Source organism: Tamandua tetradactyla, chromosome 13, assembly GCF_023851605.1.
Source record: "Tamandua tetradactyla isolate mTamTet1 chromosome 13, mTamTet1.pri, whole genome shotgun sequence".
Lineage (NCBI taxonomy): Eukaryota > Metazoa > Chordata > Mammalia > Pilosa > Myrmecophagidae > Tamandua > Tamandua tetradactyla.
Genome location: NC_135339.1, coordinates 29,238,057 through 29,252,567, shown reverse-complemented (window position 1 = coordinate 29,252,567; position 14,511 = coordinate 29,238,057).

The following is a 14,511-nucleotide window of genomic DNA, read 5'->3' as shown; positions in this document are numbered from 1 at the left end:
AATTGGCTTTATTTTATTCCTTGTTGCAAGTTTCATTAACCAACCTGAATCAGCAACGTAACCTTCATTAAGGCAAAGACATGGTTATTCTCCTAAATATATTATACACTGATATCCACACACACTCTCTCTTATTTATTTATTAAGTGGCAAGTCTAACTGCCTTCAGATAGGATCAACTAATTCTAACTACAGATTTTTGTCAAGTTTACAGTACTGCTTCTTTGAGTAGAAATTAGCCACTGCATGAATACAGTTTCATTGATTGAGTCCTTTATTAGTTACTTTCAAAGTGATGTTATAAAGGAAACAGCCTTGCTAAGCAATTTATTTATCACTTTTTATAAGGGGAACTGATAATTTCAGATTCTTAATTAAGTGTTAAAAATCTTATGAAAACACAGAGGACCACGACAGAACTCTAGAACAATTGTTAGTTGCTTTCAGCATGCAGGTAACTTTTATATACATTGGCTGCAAGCTTGAAAAATTATGTGCTGCTACTCATGCTTCTTTATCACAAAATTTTTCAAAAGATCGTAATAAAAGCTGGCATCCACAAATAAATAAAGCACCAATGTTTTTATGGTCAAATTTTCATTACAGTTTGAAAAATGTGTTCTTATAATCTCAATGTAAGATTGGATAACCCAAAAGAATAGTTAAGCAATAGTGACTAGGAAGGACAGAGTGTTCCTAGAAGGCAAATTATAGTTGCCACCTCCACGTTGCAAAATACAGTTTAACCACATTAAAATTACAGAGATGTTTGCCCAAGAAAACCCCATGCAGTTCAAGTTGCTGTTTTCCCTATCAAAAACAAACAAACAAAGCCAAAGGAAAAAAATTTACTCTTTGTAAACATAGGGGTCCCAAGAGGTGAATTGAAGTTTTGTTGCTGTTCACTTTCAACAAATAACTTCATCTGTTCAATCTTTAAAAGGAAACATTAGCCAGCAAGCTAACTTCCAAAGAGCAGCTTTCAAATTGCTCCTATTCACAGGCTCTGACAGTGCTGACAATAAAATAGAAATACTGTGGAATGGTGAAATGATGGATGTTAGGCCTGTTCTTACTGTTGAAAATACCTTTTTTATTTTTAAAGAACTGCATAATCATAGAATATAATTGTATGTTGATTTAATCTATGCTAAGGGTGAAACATTTTGTGTTTGTTCTTCCTCATAGTTACACATAGAGAGACTAGATAAGATGGCTTCTTTTAATTAATGTAAAACTCTTCTGTTTTAAATTTAAATTTGCTTGCTATGGAGCACTTCCATTTTTCAAAACTGACACGGCTTTATTTAAAAATATGAATGCCTATTGTTAGTAAACAATTCGGTAAAGTGTAAAGAAAAAATAACTATCAGAAATGCCACCCTAAGATATACATACTGTTAATGCTTTATTGACATCATTCAGATATTTCAGATATTTTTCCATACTCCAAAGTAAATTATACACATACACATAGAGATCAATGTAATTTTACCCAAATGGGATCTCAGCATTTTATAATCTATTCAAAAAAGTGCTAAAGGCCTCTTTCCAAGTATTGGGGAGCTTAGTGATGTTTTTGTGGAAGACTTGTCTAGGATCATGAACCCAGGGCAGTTATTCACAGGTATAAATAAATAATGGGTGTGTTCAGGCATATTCTGCTCAAGTTGAAAAAAAATCTTAAGTTGAATGTGTTTGGGTGTATCTTATTATGTTGACAGTTATCACCTGTCATGGCTTCTTAACATGGCTTAAACACTCTGGCTCCACAGAACAGCTAAGTGCTCAGAATGATATAAAGGAGGGCCTCAGGATGCTGCATAACAGTTTCCATACTCTCAGCAGTTGTACTCTGTATCCTTTAGTTAATAAGAAAAGTGCTCGCTTATGCCAATAACATATGAAGACGTAGCTTCTTTGCTTTTGGCTGCAATTATTTCAACCTTCATCCCTTTCACCATGGTGTGAGTTCAGGTAATCATCAATTTCCACCTGGACTTCTGCCGCCATCTGTTAGCAAGTCTTGGCTCCTTGGTCTACCCTCCCAGCCACTGGATGGTCTTTCTAAAATGCAGATTTGATCACATTTCCTTAAACCTTTATCATCTAGGCATTCAAAGTTCTTCATAAGCAAGCCTTTATCCTCCTCTGCAACCTCATCCCAGCCACACCCCTATCCATGTTTTTATGAATTATGAAATACGCTCTCTCACACCTCCCTGCATTTGCATACTGCTTCTTCAAACAAGTGAGATTCTCATTTTCAAGACTCAACTCCAGCAGCACTTTAAGAAGACGTCCCTTTTCTAAGACCCCCTCTCTGCTCCATGTACTATTACAGAATTTGCCATATTATGGCATAATTAATTTTACCTGTCTTCTCCATCACTTAGACTGTGATCTCAAGATCAGGAACTTGTTCTTATCACCCTCTATCCCCAAGGATGAATGAATACCATTTGTTTCACACTGATCAGAAGCCCTAATTGGCAAAATCTTTGTCTTTGAGAGATAAAATACAAGAAATAAATTCCTAATATATTTCATTTAGTGTACAATATCTTTCAAAACAATGTCTCTAGGGAAAAAGACCATTAAGAAACTCTCAGTGGAAAAGATTGTAAAAATGTATACTGTAAACATCATTAAATAATTGTCAATTGAGCAATTGATCCTTGTTCAAATTGTAAACCTCCTAAGGAAGAGAAAAGTTACACATTTACTTATTCCCTCCAGTGCCTAATAGAGTACTTTGTTCATAGAAGAATTTCAAGTCCACTTTTACTGATTAAATAACTAAGTGAATCCATTCATTCTCTCAAAACTAAATCTCAACAGGACTTTGTCAGCCCTTCACTTTGTATCTCTATAAATCTTGAAATATCTTGTGAGCTTTTTTTTATTGTGAAAAATAACATATGCACAAAAAAAGCAATAAATTTCAAAGCACAGCACAACAGATTTCAGAGTTTGGTATGGGTTACAATTCCACAATTTTAGGCTTTTCCTTCTAGCTACTCCAAGATACTGGAGACTAAAAGAAATATCAGTGTAATGATTGTCAGGCATACTTGGTTGTTAAAATCCTATCTTCTCTTTTATAATGCCACCTTCTCCTTTGATCTTTCTCCCAATCTTTAGAGGTATTTGGGCTATGCTCATTCTAACTTTTTCATGTTTCTCACATGAAACTGTCCATATTGGGCTGTCCATAATATGGGATGGGGGATGGAACTAGTTGATATTCTGGAGCCTTTGTAGAACCTCAGATAAAGCCCTAGGTGTTCTTTAGGGTTGACAGGAGTGGCTTTGGTTGTTTTGTGTGTGTGTGTGTGTGTGTGTGTGTGTGTGTGTGTGTGTGTGTGTGAGCTTTTTGAGGACAGGGGTTTTACCATATTGATTTTTATATTCCCATATCTACAGAGGGCACAGAATTTAGAAGCCTGATAAATCTTTGTTACCAAGAGTTCATTAGTGAAGCATATGCTTAGTTCATCATTGTATTTCTGTGACTTAGGACAATATCTTATGCATAGTAGGAACTCAGTAAATATTTCTTAACCAAACAAATGATTTGAAAATCTGGCTACTGGAATATACAACTAAAATCTAATGTAAATAATTTTCCCTATCTCTGGATTCAGGAGCAAATGCGTATCAGAGTGAGCATGACTCTGAAAGATATTTTATTTATTACCATGAAATAACTCAAACCCACCAAGGTGGGGAGGAAGAGGAGAAGGAAGAGGAGAAGGGAGAGAGGTTGGGAACAAACAAGTGAGGCTTGTAGGAGAAAATAGCTCCTCCGAGGGGAGCCACATGCTGTGATATCCATGGCAAGCCACATGAGGAAGCAGCCTAAAATTAGCAAGATGGGCAATCCCAGGAAAGAAAACCGCAACAGCCTTTCTTGTCCTCAACAAGTGAGGTGAGGGGCTGGACGCCCCTACTGGAACCTCTTTAGCTTTTGGAGCTCCACCTCAGTTTGTGCAAGGTAAGGCCCTTCCCCAGAGCTCACCTTGGGTGATAAAGGAAGAGATTTTGAAGTGGGATGTACTGATTATTGAAAAGTTTCAGATTGCCCAGGAAGGAGGCGTCTCCAGAAATCTAATGTTTCAGAAAGTGAGAAAATATTCTTATATTCATCCTCACCCAAGGTATCATCATGCTCATTGAATTGGGGCTCACTGAGTTGTATAGGTGATGGGTTTTTTTGTATGTTGTATGGTTGGTGTCACATTTCATTGTTTTTCCATGTGAGTAGTCCCTTATTGCATCACCATTTGTTGAATTTTTGTTTGTTTGGTTTTTACTTTTTTTCTTTGCTTGTTTGTTTGTTTTTCGGGAAGTACATGGGCCAGGAATATGAACCTTGGCATGGCAGGTGAGAATCCTACCACTGAACTAGCCTTGTGGGGAAGAGGAATAAGGAAAGAGCACCACTGAGTGATGTAAAGAAATTAATAAGGTATTGCAGAGTCAGCAAGGAAAGATTAAGGATGATACAAATAGGACTCATGTAGGCAATGGCCTGCTTGTTTCATGGATGAAGTAAAGAGTGATTGAACTCATGGAGGACAGACAACAGGATCCCGGAGGGGCCAGGTTTTCTCAGCGTTGCTGTTTCATAAAGAACTGAACCAGTGTTTTATTTTATGATGCCTATGTGTTAGTTGCAGGCAGGGTATTTATCTATCACTCTCCACTGTTTTTATAAGTTTCTATCTTCTGTACTAGAATTCATTTTTATATTACCTATTACTTTTTGAAGTTACAATTGTTCATTAATGGTAAAATCCTCAAGTACAATTAAGAGGGTGACTTAAAGGGTTGATCCCAAGGGGTTTTGCAATTGCACATCAGAAATTGAGTACTTTTTTATTAAAATAACAGCTTTGTTGAGATATAATTCACCTGAAATGCAAGTCACCTATTTAAATTGTACAATTCAATGATTTTTAGTATTTGTACAGAAGTGGATAACCATCACCACATTCAAATTTAGAACATTTTATAAACCCAGCCCACCAAAAAAAAAAAAAACATACCCATTAGCAGCCACTCCCCTTTTCCCCTTACACTGCCCCCCTTGTGAAGCATCCACTAATCTGTTTTCTGTCTCTATAGATTTGCCTGTTTGGGACATTTCATATAAATGTAATCATACAATATGTGGTCTTTTGTGAGCTATTCACAAAAGGGAATCCTTAGAAATTGTATAGCATGAGAAGATAATTCATCCTAAAGGGGAACAGTTATTGCCTCCAATCTCTATTTTGAGCAAGCATTTATAACCCATTACTCTAAGATAAGATTACTCAGTTACAGTGGCACTCCTGTGCTATATATAATTAAATGATTAGTTTAATCCTTTTTGGTAATGATTTTAATTTAATGAGGATTTAGGATATAACCTGATGGAATAAAGTACATCAGTTCAGACATATCATTTGGGAATTTGTGTGGCACACATCCTAAGTCTTTAAGTAAATAATAAATGAAGATGTAGAATGTCTAAAATAGTGCCTGGTAAGTATTAGATTCTCAGTAAATAGCCATGTTTTCCCCCATCCTATTCTCAATGTTAGACATTTACTTATGTTATAATATATTCAGAGCAGATTTAAAGAAAATCTTATCCCAGCATAGTTGCTTTAAACATACAAGTTATTCAATAAATGCTCATTAAAGGAGGGAAGGGAGATATAGCATTATATAACTGTGGCATTATTTCTTAAAGGCTGTGGAAATAGTTTCATGTGCTGGATTTAGAAGGCACCAGTTAGAATTTTAAGTTTGATCTGCTAGCAACTGCCATCTTAGATAACTGGCTCACTTTCTCTGTTCCTTGATTTATCTACATCTTCAGACTAGATATAATGGATCACAGATAAAATGCCATTACCATGGTTCATACTGTGGAAATGCATCATGGTAAGGTCTCTAAAATAGACCCGCCTTTTTTGTGGTTTTTTTTTTTGCAGACTAACCAGGACACACTGAATTATAAGATGCTGCCTAGGGAAGCCCAGTTGGTTGACTGTCATAAGATCTTGCAGTTTGTAATTACTTCAACAAAATCACCAGATTCCATTGTCTGGTCTTCAGCTTTCCAAACTCAGAAACTGAATTTTTTTTTCAAAAGTTTTCGGAATGATTCAGCCCTTTAACAACGTACTTACATTAACCAAGCTTCCTAGAGAGTGATGCATTATTCAGAATTCCAATTTAATTTACAATGAGAAAGATGACTCTAAAGAAAGCCAAATGTCAAGTTCTTTTATTTTTTTCTTCATAAGGAAATATATATTTTATTTTATTTTTTAATTAGTAAAACCAATCAACATACAAACACAAACATTCTTAACGTATGAACATTCCATATTTGGTGTGCAATCATTGGCTCACAATATCATCACATAGTTGTATATTCATCACCATGATCATTTCTCAGAACATTTACACCACTCCAGGAAAAGAAATAAAAAGAAAAAAGAAAAAACTCATACAAACCATATCCCTTACCCCTCCCTCTCATTGACCACTAGTATTTCCCTCAATCCAATTTATTTTAACATTGTTCCCCCTATTATTTACTTATTTTTAATCCATATTTTTTACTCATCTGTCCATACTGTAGATAAAAGTAGCATCAGAACAAGGTTTTCACAATCACACAGTCACAATGAGAAAGTTATATCATTATTCATTCATCTTCAAGAAACAAGGCTACTGGAACACAGCTCTACAGTTTCGGGCACGTCCCTCTAGACTCTCCAATACGCTTTAAACTGACAAGGTGATATCTATGTAATGCATAAGAATAACCTCCAGGATAACCTTTCGACTCTATTTGAAATCTCTCAGCCACTGACACTTTATTTTATTTCATTCTCTCTTTCCCCTTTTAGTCGAAGTTTTTCAATCCTTTGATGCTGAGTCCCAGTTCATTCTAGGATTTCTGTCCCACATTGCCAGGGAGGTTGAGGAAATATACAGAGCAGACATCAGTTAGGCTTCCTCCAGATTTTGCTTTTATCTCCTCTTCTGGTGTCCTTGGGGTATTCTTTTTTGTTATTGTTGCTGGGGGTGGGGAGAGACTTTTACTGTTTTTTTTCTTTTTTACAAATAATACATTTTTATTTGAAATTTTAAAATGCAGTTGAGAAAAAATATGGGAGAAAAGTCTTCCATAATTCCACTACCTAGATACTGATACTGATCAAAAGTGGTGGTTTCTCCACCCCTATGCTCAAATCACCAATTCCTGAGACACCCAGTTTTCAAAGGAGGAAAGAATTTATTACTAGGCGTGAAGCAGGAGATCAAATGTCCTCCCAGTCTAAAAATCTGTCTCTCCCGTAGTAATTCTGTAGTTACACAGTATCAAAAGGTGGGCAGGTTTTAGGATAATGAGCACAATGACACGGTTAGAGATGATCTAATTATTGAGCAAGTGCAGATTGATTACATGCTTAGCTACAGATAATATGTAAGAAGATGGTGGCTTAATACGATGATGGGTGTGATTTTTAGTATTATAATGAGGTATAGGTCACCTGCAGTTTGAAGTTAAAGCTACTGCACATGTCAAGCAGGCTGGTTAGATCCAGCTCTATTTATCAAGATAGCTTTGGAATTGGAGTTAATTCAGGGCTGATTTGAAGCCCTTCATCAATAAACATTAGGGGCTGTCTTTAGTGATCATAAAACTCTAAAGTTGAAAAACTGGATAAAGGGGTACAGTCCCAAGGTTTTTACAATCCCAAGATAAAGATAGTTTTATAGTCATTGTCGGAGATCAAGGCAACTGGAGTACAGTGCAGAGATTTAGGTATTACCCTCTGTCTACTCTAATGTACCAGAGAATAAAAATGAAGGAAACAATGAAACGACTGCTTGTAATTGTATCAAGAGGTTAGGTGTGAAAACATGTGAGGCTTGAAAGGAAATACATGCAAATAACTCTTTCTTGCCCTAGTTTGCAGAGGTATGTAGGTTCTGGCAAGATAGGAGAGCCAATCATAAATTACATTGCACACGGGAGCCTCCCTACCTCCCACTGAAGGCCAGCCATTTCACAAGTCTACAAATACAGAGTCCTTGGAATTAGCTGAATGTGGACCTGCAAGGCTTAACACTTACAGAATCTTATCACAAAGATCAATCAAGTGAATAATTTAAGGAAATTTCCCCTTAGCTGTCTTAAAAAACTAAACAGTTTTGAATGCTTATAAGAACAGATTACCTGGAGGTCAGATTTCAACATAGATTTTTTAAATTAGGACCTTGACTCACAAAATGGAAGTAGAACAGAAAAATGCTGACATTTCATTTTTTGTAGGAATTTGATTCAGAGACAGGTAAAAGGTACTGTATACAAATCATTTGAGATTAGTAATAATTCCTAAATTATATCATCCTATGTACAGGACATAGTTCACCAAAACTTGAAGATAAAAGAATAGTGGGTTTATGAAAATAATAGCTTCTAATACTCAAGGGGCTTTTTTAGCATTGAATTACCATGTGACACTATTAAGTTAATTATTCTTTCAGAATGTTAGTTTACTCGTCTGTAAAGCATGAGTATTAAAGCAGATCTGCTGACATGACTCTGATAGGTATTAGCTAATAAAAACAAACATTTTGCAAATACAGTGTTAATACTGAAAAGTATTTAAATAATAGCATTTAAAGCATCACTCTACTTTGTACTTGACATCTGCCCTAGTTCCTCATCATTACCATTAGCACATTTAATAATAGCGGATTTAAGTCTGCTTTATCTTATACCACGTGGGCTTTATATGCATTCAACGTTGATCTGTTAGACAATTCAGGATCAATCTTGGAAAAACCAAGATTTCCCTAACTTGCCTAGATTTCTCTTTTCTGAATCACTTAACCTTAAGAATAGTTTTCCTAACATAAATTGAACAACAAGCTTATGCTGACATCCTTTTTTTTTTTTTAGATCAGATGAGAAATAAGATATTTATCAATGCCCTCAATTATTATTTTCTTGTCATGAAGCACATGCCATAGAGTGGATATAATGCTCTTATATTTGTGATCACTCTACTTATTTGGATAAAGAAGCCTTGTTTGATACCTGGGTTGTCAGATCAGTTTATAATTTAAATCCTTTAGCTATGTTTAGCCCCTTGGCACTGGGCAAGTTGAGAGTTTAGAATTCAGAAGCAGATGATTCAGGAGCATGGTAACTAGATATAAAGCATTTTACCTTTGTGTCATTGGTTTGAACCCCAGCTTGGTTGCTCAGTATCGATGTTCTATATAAGATATTGAGTGATCTGATTCACCTTTGTAATGAACAGCACCCCATGTTACAAAACTCATCACTCTTGGCACTAATTGGCATTCTTGTCAGCCTCAGGGCAGAGTCCAAGAACTGAATCAGTCTGGAAACCTGAACTGCTGCTGTGTCTGAGTCATCAGTCTAGGTGGCCCATTCAGCCTTTGGCCTTTCCTTAGTTTACAGCTCAGCGCAATTGTGTATATTTCAACTCTCTGTGACTTCACATGCCCAGAAAGAAAGAAGTGGATTTAAAAATAAATATTTACAACAATAGTAGTGATAATGGTAAACACTTTATTGACAAACTGCTAGGAGCCAGGCATTGTTTTGAGAATATTAGCTCACTTAATCCCCTCGGCAATCCTATGAGGTTTATACTATTGTTTTCCTCTTTTTAGAGATGAGGAGACTGAGGCATGGGAACATTAAATAACTTGCCTAAAAAGTTTCTCAGATTAAAAGTAGTGGAGCTAGAATTCAGCTCTGGAGCACAACTACCACACAAAGATATCATTACTCTCTGTTTAATTATAGCATTTATTTGATTTCTTCTCTTACCATCTTTTTAACAGGTGATATTTTTCAAAATTCCATTTTCAAACCAATTGAGGCATATATCAATGTCCTAACTCTAAAATTGCCCATCTTCCTGAACTAGTTTTTATTATTTATTTCTGAAAGAGGCTAGGTATCTGTCTAAAATTTTCATTCATGTGCATGATTATTCTGAGTTTAAAGTCTTTCAAGAACTTCATTGTACAATGGCTTTTATTCTCATCAATTTTTTCATGTTTGAGCTAAACATGATCTGAGCTTGGAAATATTCTGCCCTTTACTTTTTAAATCAGTAGAGAAGAAAGAATCAAATCGAATAAAACCCTGTCAACCATTCCATCCCAACACAAACACAGTGAACAATCACCCAATAGGCAGTCCAGCTGCTGCTTTTTGCTAGCATAGTAATTTAATTTTTTCCACCTGCTGTTCATGCAAAATTAAAAAAGAGATAAGAATTTTTTTAAAACTCTGGGTCTCTACTTTATGAGATTTTCCCTGGTAGCTAGGAAAGAGGCTTTTAGTACATGAGGTAAGTGACTTCAAAATAAAGCTTATGCAGCAATTAGATCAATTTCATGAATAAAAAAATTAATCTGGTTCTTACAAATAGTTTTCTTAAGACAGTAAAATAACATTCGCTATAATTACTGGCTAGAGACAGAAAATAATGTATAATTGTTATTTTATGTTCCTTTTTTAAGGCATTAAACTCTTATTAAGAATTACTGTAAGAGTTAAACATGATTTTCATTTTGGTATTTTCTATGTTTTGTAACTTATTTTTATCTACAAATGTGCAAATAAGAATAATCAAATTTGGTTTTCCTTGAACATTTTATATACTTTTTCCTCCTTAATAAAGGGCCTTTTTTCAACTCTTATTTTGAAATAATCATAAATATACAAGAATTTACCAAAAAATGTACAAGAAGTTTCCATGCATCCTCCCTTCAGGCTTCCCCGAAGTTAACATCATGTATAAGCATAATATAGTAGTGATACCAGGAAATTGACATTGGTGCAATTCACAGAGCTTATTCAGATTTCTCCAGCTCTGCATACACTCAGGTTTTTTTTTAATTGCTTGCATTTTTATTTTTATTTTTTAAACTTTTTTATTGTTAAATATAAAATACATGCAAACAAAAGAAAAAAAGCAATGATTTTCAAAGTATACTTCAATAAGTATATACAGAACAGATTTCAGAGTTTGTTATGGGTTACCATTCCACTATTTCAGATTTTTCCTCAAGTGCTCCAAAACACTTGAGGCTAAAAGAAATTTTTTTTCTGAAAAATAAAATATATACTAAAAAGCAATGCATTTCAAAGCACATCACAACAATTGGATGTAGAATAGATTTCATAGTTTGGTATGGGTTACAATTCCACCATTTTAGGTTTTTAGTTCTAGCTGCTCTAAGGTTCTGGAGGTTAAAAGAATTATCAATATATTGATTCAGTGATCATACTTTGTTGAACCCTACCTTCACTGTATAACTCCACCATCACCTTTGATTTTTCTCCCCCTCTTTAGGGGTATTTGGACTGTGGCCATTCTGATTTTTCATGTGGGAAGGGGCTGTCGATAATATGGGATAAGGGAATGGAACTAGTTGATATCCTGGATATATTATGTTTTTTATAGTTGCCTTTTATTCCTAGTTACTCAAAGCATGTTGTGAAGTCTAATTTGACACATATTTATTGCTCCAGTTTTGCTAATAGTTATTAAAGTTTAGGGTTCTCCCCCCAAACTCATTCACTACATTAAACTAATAATGTAAATTTGGCAACCTAGATTTTACTACTGATTTAAATATGATCATTTTAATGCTTACTTCTCCTCTGTAATATCATAAAGACCAAGTTTATAGGGCAGTAGTGTTGTTTTATTTTTGTTTTTACTTTTTTTAACTTAGAGAATAATAAACAATACATGACTATAAATAATTTCCAAAAATGGAATGCTGAGTAAATTTCTACTTAAAGTATATTAACCATATGATTCCTTGTGCCTAATTTTACTATGTCTAGTAATTTACAGATAGAATGCAAAAGGAGAACTGCTTACTGTTATTATTACTTCAACTCCTTTGTTGTTTCTTTGGCCAGTCAGATATATTGAATCATCCAAAGCAATAAGGGACTTTGTCTTTCCAAGGACTTGGAAGGATGTTGAGAAAGTCACTAAATCAACATGGTCCCAATATTACTGAAAGGCTTCTTGTTATTCTACATCTCCCAAGTTTTTTTTTTCTCCAAATTGATTCCTAAATTCATTACTAACAAGTATGAATGCTCTGAAAGATGGTGTGGTAGATAAGTGTTCAGTCTTTGGTATTATGTAGACCTGGATGTGAATCACATCTCTGGGCTTCCTTGTGCAAATTTCTGCTCTGATCTTCCTTCCCTCCTCTATAAAACAAGAATAATGATACAGCACCCTGGACAATCTCAAGGTGTACTTCCTGAGTCTTTCAGAGCCCAAATTTGCAAAAACCACAGTAACATATAATATTTTCAGTTTCATCCTCTATAAAATGGGGATAATGACCCACACTTCCTGGGTAGTTGCATTATATTATTACATTAAATATAAACAACATGCATTAAATATAAACAACAAAGACTGATTGATGTGAGCACTGGGCTGGGATCAGGTAGGCTCACTTAGAGGGCTAAGTAATTCGTTCTTTCATGTCGGCCTTTCAATGAGTAAGAATAATTTGGAGTCACTCATAGATAGTTTAAACCTTGATCATTAAGTTAGGGAATACTAGTTTTGTTTTTTAAGTGTGCTCAATTTTTCTTGGGAAACAGGGAGCTCGTTCTGGGGTTTGAGCTGGGATTCCCAAAACCAGGACATGAGAATAGACAGAACTACTTCTTGGCATGGGAATTAGGGTCCCAAATCCTAAGACTCGGGAGAAGCAGCCTAAGGAAGCAAAAAAGAGCTCAAGTTTTATGAGGTACAGAGAAAGTAAATGATAGCAAACAGAGGCTATACAAAGGTAGTCAGGAAAAGCAGCAGTAAGCTAGTTTGGGAAGAGACCCCTGATGCAAAGATATGAAAGTGTCCCTTGTGATGCACCCATGTAAGTACCCTTGGGCGAGATGAACACTGTAATGAGAACTAAGTCTATTCAGAAAGCAAGGGTCCCTATACCAATCTCAGATTTGTGAGCAGCTGCTAAGACAAAGCATACATAGTTCTTCACTTGGTGACTGGTGCACCATGGGCATCCAATCAGTTTTAGTTCCCTTCCTTGTTTGCCTTAATTCTCTGTTTCTGTGCAATGCAAATATTATAATCATTAAAAACTTAAATCAGTTGATGTGGTTGAAAGTTTAAGCCATTTGCTCTTTCCTGACACACAATAAGTATTCAGTAAAATGTGTTGAATTGCGTGAACATTTTTGGACAACTCAACATTTAATACGTCTATTCGATGGCAAGCCACAGATTTAAGTGCCTACTTTGTGCCAGGCCTTGAGATTAGAACTGTGTGGCCTATAAAGAAATGTTTTGTTGTGTATGTATGTGTTTAATGGCTCTGATTCTCAAGTAGTTAATGATCTAGTTGAGCAGATAGAGCATAAATACATAAATGAAAAAAATTAAACAATACTTCTGTATAAGAAATGTTACAGCAGTAGTTGTTTAATTACATAATAAGTGGAACAAAAACCCCGGTGAACAAAGGCATGAGGGAAAGAGAAGGCAAGGAAATATTGGAGGAACTTTTTCGTTAGAGGTGAGGAATTCTGTAGAAGAGTGGCAGCCAAGATCAGAAAGGATATTTATATTTTATAGGATTGTGATGATCCTATTTCTGCTTTAACAAAAGATTTTCTCATTCTTGATTGAAGTGTGTACAATACTCTCAGGCCAGTAGACTGTCTACAAATAGAGTTATCTCAGTTTACACTGTGGTCAGTTTTTGTGTTTAACTTCTCTTATCTCTTTTATTGACATTATCACCTACATTTTGAATAAAGCTTACAGCATAAGATGAAGATGAAGGAAAGGAGCTGTAAGATAATTACCTTAACCAGGAGACTTTGTTTAGACTGGGCTTTAACAAATCCACTCTCAGTTTGGAATGAAGAGCAATTTGGAGATGAGCAGAATGGATGAAAGGAAAAATAAAAAAAGAACTTTCTAGGCCATCCTATATTAAGGTATGCTGCCTTATCTGATAAAAAAAATTTGCTAAGTTAAGAAGACACCAGAAAGACAGATCCATATGCAAATTAAACTGTCAACTTGTATAAAGATATAAAATGCAAATTCCTTTTGAATTTTCCTTGGTATATATTCTCCAAACTCTTCCCCTGTATTCTTCCCTCCTTGGAAAAATAAGGTGCTTTCATTCAACATTTATTAATTTCATAATAGATTGTGTATAATAAGATAACTTCTGTTTTAGTCTCCTAGCTGCTAAAATAAATGCCATACAATGGGTTGGTGTTAACAACAGGAACATATTGGCTCACAATTTTCAGAAGTTGGAAGGCTTGCTTCCTCCCAAAGAGGGTATCTTCTGGCTGGCCAGCAAGCTTTGGATTTTCTGATTTCTTCCATCACATAGCAAGGTAAATGGCAGCATCTTGTCTTTTCTCTT